This window comes from Coffea arabica, chromosome 1e, assembly GCF_036785885.1.
Source record: "Coffea arabica cultivar ET-39 chromosome 1e, Coffea Arabica ET-39 HiFi, whole genome shotgun sequence".
Classification (NCBI taxonomy): domain Eukaryota; kingdom Viridiplantae; phylum Streptophyta; class Magnoliopsida; order Gentianales; family Rubiaceae; genus Coffea; species Coffea arabica.
In genome coordinates, this window is record NC_092311.1 from 36,168,596 (window position 1) to 36,180,249 (window position 11,654).

Genomic DNA, 11,654 nt, shown 5'->3' on the forward strand with positions numbered 1-11,654 from the left:
ATGTGGCAGCTCAAGATGGAGGCCATTCTTGTTCAAGACGGAGTTGACTTGGCAATTCAAGGAATTGAGAAAAAGCCAGAAGATGTAAAGGATGCGGATTTCGCCGATATGGATAAGAAGGCCAGATCCAGCATAATCTTAAATCTCTCCGACGAGGTTTTGCGTGAGGTAGCAACAGAGATTTCGGCCAAGGCTATGTGGGATAAATTCAAAGCCTTGTATATGAAGAAGACAGTCGAGAATCGACTATATTTGAAGCACAGTTTGTATATGTTTCGGATGTCTGAAGGTACATCTATACTCTCCCATCTTGATAAATTTGATTCCATTATTATGGATTTGGAGAATATAGATTCAAAAATTGATGATTAAGATCAAGCCCTATTACTTTTGTGTTCCCTTCCCCAATCCTTTAAGTATTTCCGTGATACTATGATTTATGGAAAGGAAACAATTTCGTATCGGAAAATTAAATCTGCATTAAAATCTAAAGAGCAGATAGATAGGGATATTACTGGGGAAACTAGTGGGAGTCAAGCCGATGGCTTGTTTGTCAGGGGTAGATGTGAAAAGAGAAACACAGAAAGTAGAAGTAGATCGAAATCCAGACATAAAAATGTGGTGTGCAATTATTGTAAAAAGAAGGGCCATGTTATTTCTGATTGCTTTAAATTGAAAAATAAAGAAAAGCAAAAAGGAGAAAAGGAGTGAAACCACCGAGGCTAGTATTGCCGTTGATGAGAATGATGGAACCATTTTCTGTGCAACAGAAAATAATTTTAGGTCTAACAATGAGTGGATTTTAGATTCGGGTTGTTCATATCATATGTGTCCCAATAGGGACTGGTTTTCAACATATGAATCAACTGAAGGTGGAGTTGTCTTAATGGGCAACAACGTTGTTTGTAAAGTTGTTGGCAAAGGCACAATCCGGATTAAAATGTATGATGGTATTATGAGGACCCTCACAAATGTTAGACATGTTCCAAATTTGAAGAAAAATCTCATCTCTTTGGGTACTCTTGAGTCTATTGGGTGCAGGTATTCAGGTGGAGATGGAATTCTCAAAATCACTCGAAGAGCTCTTGTTGTTATGAAGGCACACAGATCTAGTACTTTATATATTTTGTAGGGATCTACTGTTACAGGTGCTGCTGCTGTTTCAACATCATCTTTATCAGATACAGACATCACCAAATTATGGCATATGCGTTTGGGGCACATGAGTGAAAAAGGTTTGGGCATACTGAGCAAAAGAGGACTTCTTTGTGGACAAAGTACCGGGCCATTGGAATTCTGTGAACATTGTATTTTTGGGAAGCAGAAAAGAGTCAGTTTCAGTTCACCAGCAATTCACAAGACAAAAGGTACTCTTGATTACATTCATTCAGATCTATGGGGTCCTTCTCGTGCTCCTTCTAAAGGTGGTGCCAGGTACATGTTGACTTTCATTGATGATTATTCAAGGAAAGTTTGGGTCTATTTTCTTAAGCATAAAAATGATGTTTTCCTAACTTTCAAACAATGAAAAGTTTTGATTGAAAAACAAACAGGAAAACATGTTAAGCGGTTGAGAACAGATAATGGCATGGAATTTTGTGAAGGTGAATTTAATGAATTTTATAAGAATGAAGGAATTGCTCGGCATCACACCGTCAGGATGACGCCTCAACAAAATGGTGTGGCCGAACGTATGAACAGAACGCTTTTGGAGAGAGCAAGATGTATGATCTCCAATGCAGGGTTGACAAATGACTTTTGGGTAGAGGCGATCAATATGGCCTGTTATATTGTCAACCGTTCTCCTTCTGCATCTCTTGATTTCAAAACTCCTGAGGAAATTTGGTCAAGTACTCCTGCTGATTACTCTAATTTAAAAGTTTTTTGGTGTCCAGCATACATGCACGTGAATGATGGAAAATTGGAGCCTAGGGTTAAAAAGTACATTTTTCTTGGGTATGCTTCTGGAGTGAAAGGATACAGATTATGGTGTCATGATCCCAAATCCCCAAAATTTGTGATTAGTAGAGATGTTACTTTTGATGAATTGCCTATGTTATCTTCCAAGAAGGAGTCTTCTAGTCCTTGTACTACTGATAGTACACAGAAACAGATGGAGCTTGATATTGGCAGTTCTGGTCCTTCTCAATCCAAATCTTCTATTCAGCAAGTGCTAGTAGATGCACATGAATCTACTGTTGAAGATAGTTCAGAAGAAGAGGAGTATTCCATAGCCAGAGATAGACAAAGAAGAGACATTCGACCACCACAAAGATATGCAAATTTAGTTGCATATGCTTTATCTGTTGCAGAAGAAACTGATGCAGTTGGTGAGCCTTCCACCTATTCAGAAGCAGTTTCTTGTGATGATTCTGCAAAGTGGTTGATTGCGATGAATGAAGAAATTGAATCTCTTTATTAGAATGAAACTTGGGTTCTTGTAAAGCCGCCGTCAAATAAGAAAATAGTTGGCTGTAAATGGGTCTTCAAGAAAAATGAAGGTATTTCAGGGGTTGAAAATGCAAGATATAAAGCACGATTGGTTGCAAAGGGCTATAGTCAGATACAAGGTGTTGATTTTAATGATGTATTCTCACCTGTTGTTAAACATAGCTCTATTCGTGTTTTATTTGCTTTAGTTGCCATGTATGATTTGGAGTTAGAGCAGTTTGATGTTAAGACAGCTTTCTTGCATGGCGAACTTGAAGAACAAATTTATATGAAGCAACCCCAGGGTTTTGAGATTGAAGGTCAGGAAGACCATGTTTGCTCATTGAAGAAATCCTTATATGGATTGAAGCAGTCTCCAAGACAATGGTATAAAAGGTTTGATTCCTTTATGTTGGGTCATGGTTATTTGAGGAGCATGTATGATAGTTGTGTTTACTTCCGGAAGTTAAATGATGGTTCTTTCATTTATTTGCTGCTTTATGTTGATGACATGCTCATTGCTGCCAAGAATTTGTCAAAAATTCACACTTTGAAACTGCAGTTAAATAGTGAATTTGAAATGAAAGATTTGGGAGCAGCTAAGAAAATTTTTGGCATTGATATCAAGCGAGATCGAGGAGTAGGGAAGTTGTTCTTGACCTAGAAAAATTACCTTGAGAAAGTCTTGGAGCGTTTTGGCATGAAAGATGCTAAACCAGTATCTACTCCTTTTGCTAGTCATTTTCGGCTATCTGCTGCTCAATCACCAAAATCAGATGAAGAGAAAGATTATATGGCACGGGTTCCTTATTTCAGTGCAGTCGGCAGTATTATGTATGCAATGGTTTGTACTCGTCCAGATATCTCACATGCAGTTAGTGTTATTAGCAGATATATGTCTTGCTCTGGTAAAGCACATTGCAGGCTGTGAAGTGGATTCTCAGATACTTGCGAGGTACTTCAAATGCATGTTTGGAGTTTGGAAGAAATAATAATACTTTGGTTGGTTTTGTAGACTCAGACTACGCTGGAGATCTTGACAGGAGAAGATCACTTTCAAGCTATGTATTTTGCATTGGCGGTTGTGCTGTTAGTTGGAAAGCTACTCTACAACCTGTCGTAGCTTTGTCTACTACAGAAGCAGAATATATAGCTGTGACCGAGGCAATCAAAGAAGCCTTGTAGTTGAAGAGTTTATTTAGCGAGCTAAGTTTATATCAAGGTGTTACTGATATTCACTGTGATAGTCAAAGTGCCATACACTTGACTAAAGATCAGATGTATCATGAGAGGACGAAGCATATCGATGTGAAGTATCACTTCATTCGGGATATCATTGCTGAGGGAAAAGTCCTTATTCAGAAAATTAATACTAAGGACAATCCAGCCGATATGTTTACAAAACATCTTCCACTTTATAAGTTCAAACTATGTTTGGACTTGGTTGGTATTCATTGTTGGTGATTTAGGCCCATTGGGGCTTATGTGGAGAAGGTGGAGCAATTTTACTATTGTCGATAGTGGAACTAAAATTTTGCCAAGGTGGAGATTTGTTGAATTGTCAAGCATTACGGCTTGACTTGTGTGGCAAACATTTCCGTCCCACATCGATGGCAGCCAAGGAAAGCCCTCCGTTGTTTTCCTATAGGGAAACGTATGAAGGTTTAAGGTGCACCAGTCAAGAGAGTTATATGGGCTATTAGTTTCTTGAGTCATCTAGCCCATTTAGTCAAATATTTTAGGCTCTCTTGTTTTGAGTTTAGGAATATTTTCTAAACTCTTTTATAAGTGCCTATTGGCCTAGGAACCACTTTCCTACGGCTTTTGTATTTCTTCTTCATAGTAGAAATATTACTCCTCTCTCGCCCGTGGACGTAGGTCAATTTGACCGAACCACGTAAATCTTCTGTGTCTTTTATATTGCTTTGTTATCTGTCTTTATATGAATGGTTTCTACCGCCTAATTGTTATATGACTGGTTTCTACCGCCTAATTATTATATGGTCAGTTATACTGCCTAAATTGTGCTAACTTTAATTTGTCTATTCCTGGGCCGGTCCTAACAAAATTCAATGTTTGTGGCATCAATTTTTGAGCAAGGGGATAATTGGGTCTCACCTGAAATTAAGGAATGGTACTGCTTACAGAGACTCTCAATGACTCACACAGTTGTACAGTAAAGGTTTCCTTACCACGGGGATTAAATGGACTTCTAGCTTTAGAAGTACAATATTAATAATCAAAGTTCAAACTATTGCATTTACAATGTAGAGATAATAATGAAAATACTATAAACTTTTTAAACTCATCCCATTCTGTCATGCTCGAATATCGATGAAAATAGCACTTGACAACAATCGTATAGCAAAATCAAAAAACATTATTTTATAAATGCCACTTAGTTGATCGTTGGATCGTAAGTAATTATGTCGCGTTATTCATTTGTTGCCTCCTCCAAAATTTAGTTTGAAAACAGATAACTCTCATACTTGATGCACAATCTCTAAGGAGTACCCTTCCCCGAACTCCACTGTTACATAACTCTTCATTGCCACCAAAAGCAAATGCAACGCAGGTACCACAATCTTTTGTGCATATAGTTTGGGCACAGTCACCGTGACGAAAAGTTTGAAGGCTCCTGGTACAATGAGAGCTAGTTCGATGATCGAAGAAGGGGCTAGGGGTGGCGTTGTGGCATGACAATGGGTCCTGTTCACACAACACATCAAGTATACTAAAAGATGCTGAAAATCAGGAACAAAAAGGGTACACAACTCTGAATTCTTTCATCGATTGAGTCAAATTACTCTCTCAATTCTTACTTTTTTTTCTTTTTTGCTGTAAATCTAGGGAGAAATGAATAAAACTACTGCCTCAATTCTTGCTTTTTTTTTTCTTTTTTAGCATAGATTGTAAGGACAAAAAATAGGAGCAGATCCACAAATAATAATTTTGTAATTGATGGAAGATTGCCATTGAAAAAAATGCAGATCCCTTAAAGATTTAATTACTTTATAAGTTGAATAGAGGGACTCTTAAAAGATTTGATTGCATGATAACTTGAACAGAGGGTCTAGAGAGTCTTCATTAAGTGAACAACTTGAGATCTTTTGTGCATTGCTAGGAATATTGTCAAAGTAAAAATTTTCTTGCAATAGCGATTTTTGCATTAATTGTTAAAAGTACCTTCACAAGTAAACTCAAGTATTTGGCATCAATTTTTGTGGGCCCGCTGCTTACCCTCTTCGTTTTCTCTTTTCTTTCCTAGTTTGTCTTGTTCATTTTCACCTAAACATTTTCAACTTATTTCTCTGTTTTCGCTTTATTGGTTGCAATTTTTTTTTTGTGTGAACTAAAATTAAAAAGAACTAAAACCACAGGAACCCCATTATACTTGAATCCGGTCCTAGGAAATCAGAAAATCAAATGCGGTAGAAAAAAAATAGGAACGATTAATTGATTCCAGTACTATTTTAATTGTCTCCAAAAACAGATTGAGAGAAGGAAAGGTCATACAAACCCATTTGTCGGAGGAAACACAAGATAACATCAATTACATGAACGAAACTAAAGATTCCGTCAATTCGAATATGGCTATAGATGCAACTACAGAAAACTATCTCTAATCAAACCAAGAAATCAACCACATCCAAAGACAGAAGTCGCGTTTGTTTTGTCGCTCTCACATATTTTATTTCCTCTGCTTTTTAAAAAAAAAAAAAAAAAAGAAATCATCGATTGTTTGCCCGGCACTCTTACTGAAAATTTCTCCTAGATGTTACAATAGCATCAAGTTCGATTCCTGTCCTAAACTGCTCAATGTAGGGTATTCAGCCAAGACAGTTTGTTACAATTTCCAGTTACCAGTTTCTCACGATGTCTATGATGTAAGCATGCAAAATGCAACTTCCCTTCTTGAAGTCTAAAACACATGACCTATTTGTCTTACAGTTTGTACTTGCTTTCCTTTCTTGAATTCCTATAGTATAGATGCCCCATTCCATTGCAAGAACGCTTGATCACCATGTCCCAACTGGAGTTTGTAGGTCTATTTGTTGTAGAGTTAAATAATCAGATAGTATTTGTATGTTCCAACTGTAGATAGATAATTTCGTTATGATTTGAATCATTTTGGGGAAAATTCATTTTATTCATCTTATATATATATTTTTGTGTTTGATTAAACTTTGTGTGGATCGTTTAAATTAGTGTAATTTGTATGTGCATTTATGAGGAACTTGGAACAGCTAGCTAAAAGTTCTCTGAACTTTGTTTTCTTGGAAGTCTAAGCTGAGGAAACAATTTATATTTAGGCTTGCAAAGAGGAGTAACAACTAAATGGACAAAAGAATGTTAGATTGGACACGTAAATACTGACACTAGTCCTAGACTCCTAGCAAACTCAGAAGCCAAAATGTTCTCACACACACACACACACACACACACATATATATATATATATATATATATATGTTTTGCCTCCTCCTATTCAACAAGCCAAGAAAAGACTCGAAAGAGTAGGCATAAAAATTATCACCCATTCCCAATTGGCTTTAAAGAGTTTGTTCCCTTAGCTATTTCCCGATAATCTCTTACTAGTATTTACCTACTACCAGTACTTCTTCAGTGTGTAGCTTCCCGACATCCTAAACATATGAATAGCCAGTTTTGCAGATGGTCGAGGAGGAGCAATAGAACTGATCAAGAAAGCCAAGAAACCATGCATAATTAATTGCCGCTCTCTTTTTTCAGATCACATTTCCGGGGTGTGATGATGGCGTTGTACGTGTAACAGAAACAGCTAGCGTTCCTGTATTAACTGATCGATCTCTGAATTTAGAGAGAACGAGAGTTGGAGAAACTGCATTGAAAGAAAGAAACAAAGACATTTAGTGGGGAAGGATGGCGGTGAAGAAATGGATTCAGGGTGGAAGACTTGCTGCCGGCATGCTCACGGTACAAGCAATCACCACAGGGTTGCAGCTTCTGTCAAGACTGATACTGAACCAAGGCTCTTTCATTTTCGCTTACATGTACTATCGGCATGTCGTTGGTGCTATTTGTGTTGCTCCTTTTGCCTTTTTCTGGGAAAGGTCGTAAATTAGTACTACTTCCGTCCCAATTTATTAATCTTGATAACAATTTTAGCTTGTTTTTGAAAATTGAAGAGTTGAAGTCGGGAGTGGGAGGAGAGCCAGCAGGGGAATTAGCAGTATATAACCAACGTTATATGATTCTTCATTGATTCTTGTTAATTCCCTTGCTGGCTCTTCTCCCACTCCCGACTTCACCTCTTCAATTTTCTTTCTAGCTCCTTAATAACGATGGTTTTCTTGTTGTTCAAAATCCCTGATTTTGTTAATCATGCTGTTCTGTGACATGAAATGATGCTCGTAATTGGACCACAATGCAGAGGCAATGGAAAGAAGCTGAGCTGGTTGATTTTCTTCTAGCTATTTGTGGTTGCACTAACCGGGTATGCATCCCTACTCTTGTAGTACATTTCGTAATTAATCATGTGTTTCCTTTCAATAGCAACTAACAAGAGCAATAGTCTATACAAATGGACAAATTACTTGAGGAAACTGTGAGCTTCAGCTGCCCTTATTTCGTAATTAATCATGTGTTTCCTTTCAATAGCAACTAACAAGAGCAATAGTCTATACAAATGGACAAATTACTTGAGGAAACTGTGAGCTTCAGCTGCCCTTATTGTAAACTAACTTATTCAAGAATATGACCATATAAATTAGTAGAAGCCTGAAAAGGAGAACCTACAAATAGTATTGATGACTAACCTTTTGAAAAGCAGGGTAATTTGTCCAAGTTATAAATAATATTGTTAAGTTAGGTTGGCCTATCAGAGTATGTGTCAGCATTTGATTATAGAAGATTAAACCTAGTGAGATTATAACTTGCATTTTTAACGCTAAAATTAACAAACAAAATTTACCCTGTTTCCTTCTTTTTTTCTGCTGAGGATTAAAAGTATTTCCTGGATTCACTAGCTATATTCTTTCTTATTAGTTATTTTGTTACGTCCCGAAAATGTTAAAATCCAGTTCTGTAGATTGAGTGATAATTTTACACTCACAAGATAAGACCACTGCCAAAATGGCAAATTCATAATCAATGAGACACTTTTAATGGCAAGATTAATATCAATTACCCATAATTAATTCATGCTTTGAGGATTAGATTATTATTTAAAAGCACCACAAAATCAAAGAAAAAAAATAGCAATTCTCATACCAGTCGAGATAGCTAATCTGTCAGTATTTGATTGGTATACAAAAGTAAATTGATATACAATCTACTCCACTAGTCCAACAGAACTTGTATAGGGGCCAAAGGTGAGCCTACTATTATATCAGGTGAAATTTGAATTTTCAACATGGTGCATAGGAGAGCTTTAAGAATCTCTTCATGACCATTGGACCAAAGTTCAATAGTTACAAAAGTTAATTGGTAAAACGGTCAATGGAATTATAATTTGCCTTTCGTGCTTCCGTGGAGATTAAAAATCCCGGCCTGCTAGTTGTACTACAATGTACTAGTGTAGGAGTTAATTAGTTGCAACAATTCTTATTAGACATTATTATAGTGACAGTACAATCCTGGTCTCTTTTTCATGGGAAATGAAATGTAGTTCTAATAGTAAAACCACTACACAAAAAAAAAATGCTAAATAAGTGGTACCACTTTTTGGTTCACACTTCACAATATTAGGATGGGATAAGGATAAATGTGAAACGGAACCAAAATTAGAATTTTATGGGAATCCAAGGAAAAGATTTTTGTCCTTTACATTTCTTTCTTTAATCTGCTTCTTCTTCTTCTTCTTCTTCATTTTTTAAATAGATCCTAACTCCAATTTTAGAAAACTTCTTACTCTGACTATTTTCAAGTTTGCAAAGCCTTGAGCAGGAAATAGATGCAAGATTTTGGTCATTTGCTAATTTTGTTGACATTCGACTGGTGGCTTAATTACCCTACAAATGTTAAGGCGAGATCATGGTACCATAATTGGTGGCAAAGAAATTAAGATTCAGCACATACCCATTATTAGGATTTTTTTTCCATTTCCCTTTCTCACCAATACGTAGTAGACTTAATCTTACGTTTAAATTTGCACTAAATCAACTGGTGCATTGCACACGATCTTTTGGAGGTAAATTGTATCTTTGTTAGATTACTTTGTGAGAAATGTATGAATGCGTGTCACATAATTAAACTCAGGAATAAATGTCCCAAACATGCATGCTTTTTCGTATCATCATCTCCAAGGGCTTTTTTTGTCCTTCGTTAATTGCTTCCTAAGAATGTACAACATGTCTACTTTGTTCAGGATAACCATGGCGATGGGACTCTTCTATTATGGCCTAGGGGATACCACAGCCACGTACGCAACAAACTTCCTCAACCTCATTCCCATAGTCACTTTTCTCTTCTCAACAATTCTGAGGTAGTCTCGGCAACCATCTTGTTTTCCATCTTTCTAGAGCACAAAGAACCATCTATTTTGATTTATGTCCCCCTCCTTGTCGTTTTTTATTTATATTAATAAATTTTGGATTGGCATCCAACCATGTTGAATGGGATTTGCCATCAAAAAAGAAAATGAAGAAAAAATGACCATCCATTTTGATTTTCCCCCATCTGCATGCTTTATATTGAATGGTTGTAGAATAGAAGAACTGCGGCTGAATACCAGAGCTGGTAAAATAAAGACTATGGCTGCAATATTATGCCTTGGTGGTGCACTTGTTATTGCTTTTTACAAGGGCAAGGCCTTCCACGTCCCTCACCTTAACGTGGAGAAACATTCCATACTGAAAACCACTAAGCCTCCTGAGTGGACTCGGGGAACAATATTTCTAGTTTGCAGCTGCTTATCCTATAGTTTGTGGTTCATATCACAGGTAATCCACGTAACTACATGGTTTCAGAAAATGTGATGTTATAAACTGTTATAAGGATTAGTAGATTAGTAATTAGATTTATAATCTGCGATGACATGATTTTGTTGGATTTCTGTTAGGTTAAGTTATTCCAACTATTCCCCTACAAGTTCTGGTCAACATTCTATACTTGCATCATAGCATCAGTGCAACAAGTAGTTATTGGGCTGTGCATAGATAGATCCAAAGCAGCTTGGCATTTAGGATGGAATTTAGAGTTAGTTACCATCTTTTACTCGGTAAGAGTCTAATCAAATCTTTTATTCCAACATTTTCAAGGCTATGGATTTGAAAAATATAAATATTCTTGCTAGTATAGGATATTAACTAATTAAGTATCGTAATTGTCATAACAGGGATCGTTGGCCACATCTGTATCATTTTGCTTGATTTCTTGGGCTATATCAAAATGAGGCCCAACTTATCCTTCTATGTTCAACCCCTTATCTCTCGTATTTGTGGCCATCGCAGAAGCATTCTTCCTTGGGGAAGTAATCACCATTGGAAGGTAAACATTAGTTTATAAGTAAATTGGAGTATGTATAAGTTTCTTTTCACAATTAATTGGAGATTATAATTATTGTTGTAGCTTGCTTGGTATGTTCCTTATCATTGTGGGCTTGTACTTTTTCCTGTGGGCAAAGAATAAGGAGACCAAAGCAATATTCAAGACTACACGTGCTAACGGTGAAGTAGAAAAAAGGTCAGTTGAATCTGCAACTACTGTAGTGCCAGCACTTTCTCCTTAGGACGACATAAAATATGGAAACAAAGAGCAACAGACGGATGCAGCTGTTCTAACCAGGGTTGAGGGCCTTGCTAGATAAATAAATATTATACCTCACTGACATTAAAAAGTACCTTACTTTTGCAAGGGAATTGTTTTTCCTTCATCTTGTTTCTTTTGAGAAAATCTTTTGAGTTGCAGCCGCTTAATTTCCTGATTGAAACTTGCAAATTGCTGTTTGACCATCTCCGTTTCATACTTTCTACTAATATAGTTTCTATACACAGAACATACATGCATGTGGTTATGTATTGATGATATATGAAATTGGCTTAATAGGTACCCAATGGATATTTTTTTAACATACTTTAATCAGACCCAACCTATTTTGTGAATACATGCACTAACAATTATTATTGTCTATTGCATTCATACTCTCTCATTAATTAAATTTATTTTTCCAAAAATTTAATATCTAGTACACATCCTAACGAGTGCATAATAGATAGACCCTATGAAATTTTATGTTTTCATTT

At 36.4% G+C, this 11,654-nt stretch overlaps 1 pseudogene; it reads left to right on the top strand.

Annotated features, from left to right (window-relative positions):
- Positions 1-6,975: 6,975 nt before the first annotated feature.
- LOC113693603 (WAT1-related protein At5g64700-like) lies at positions 6,976-11,349 on the top strand (annotated as a pseudogene).
- The last annotated feature ends 305 nt before the right edge of the window (positions 11,350-11,654 follow it).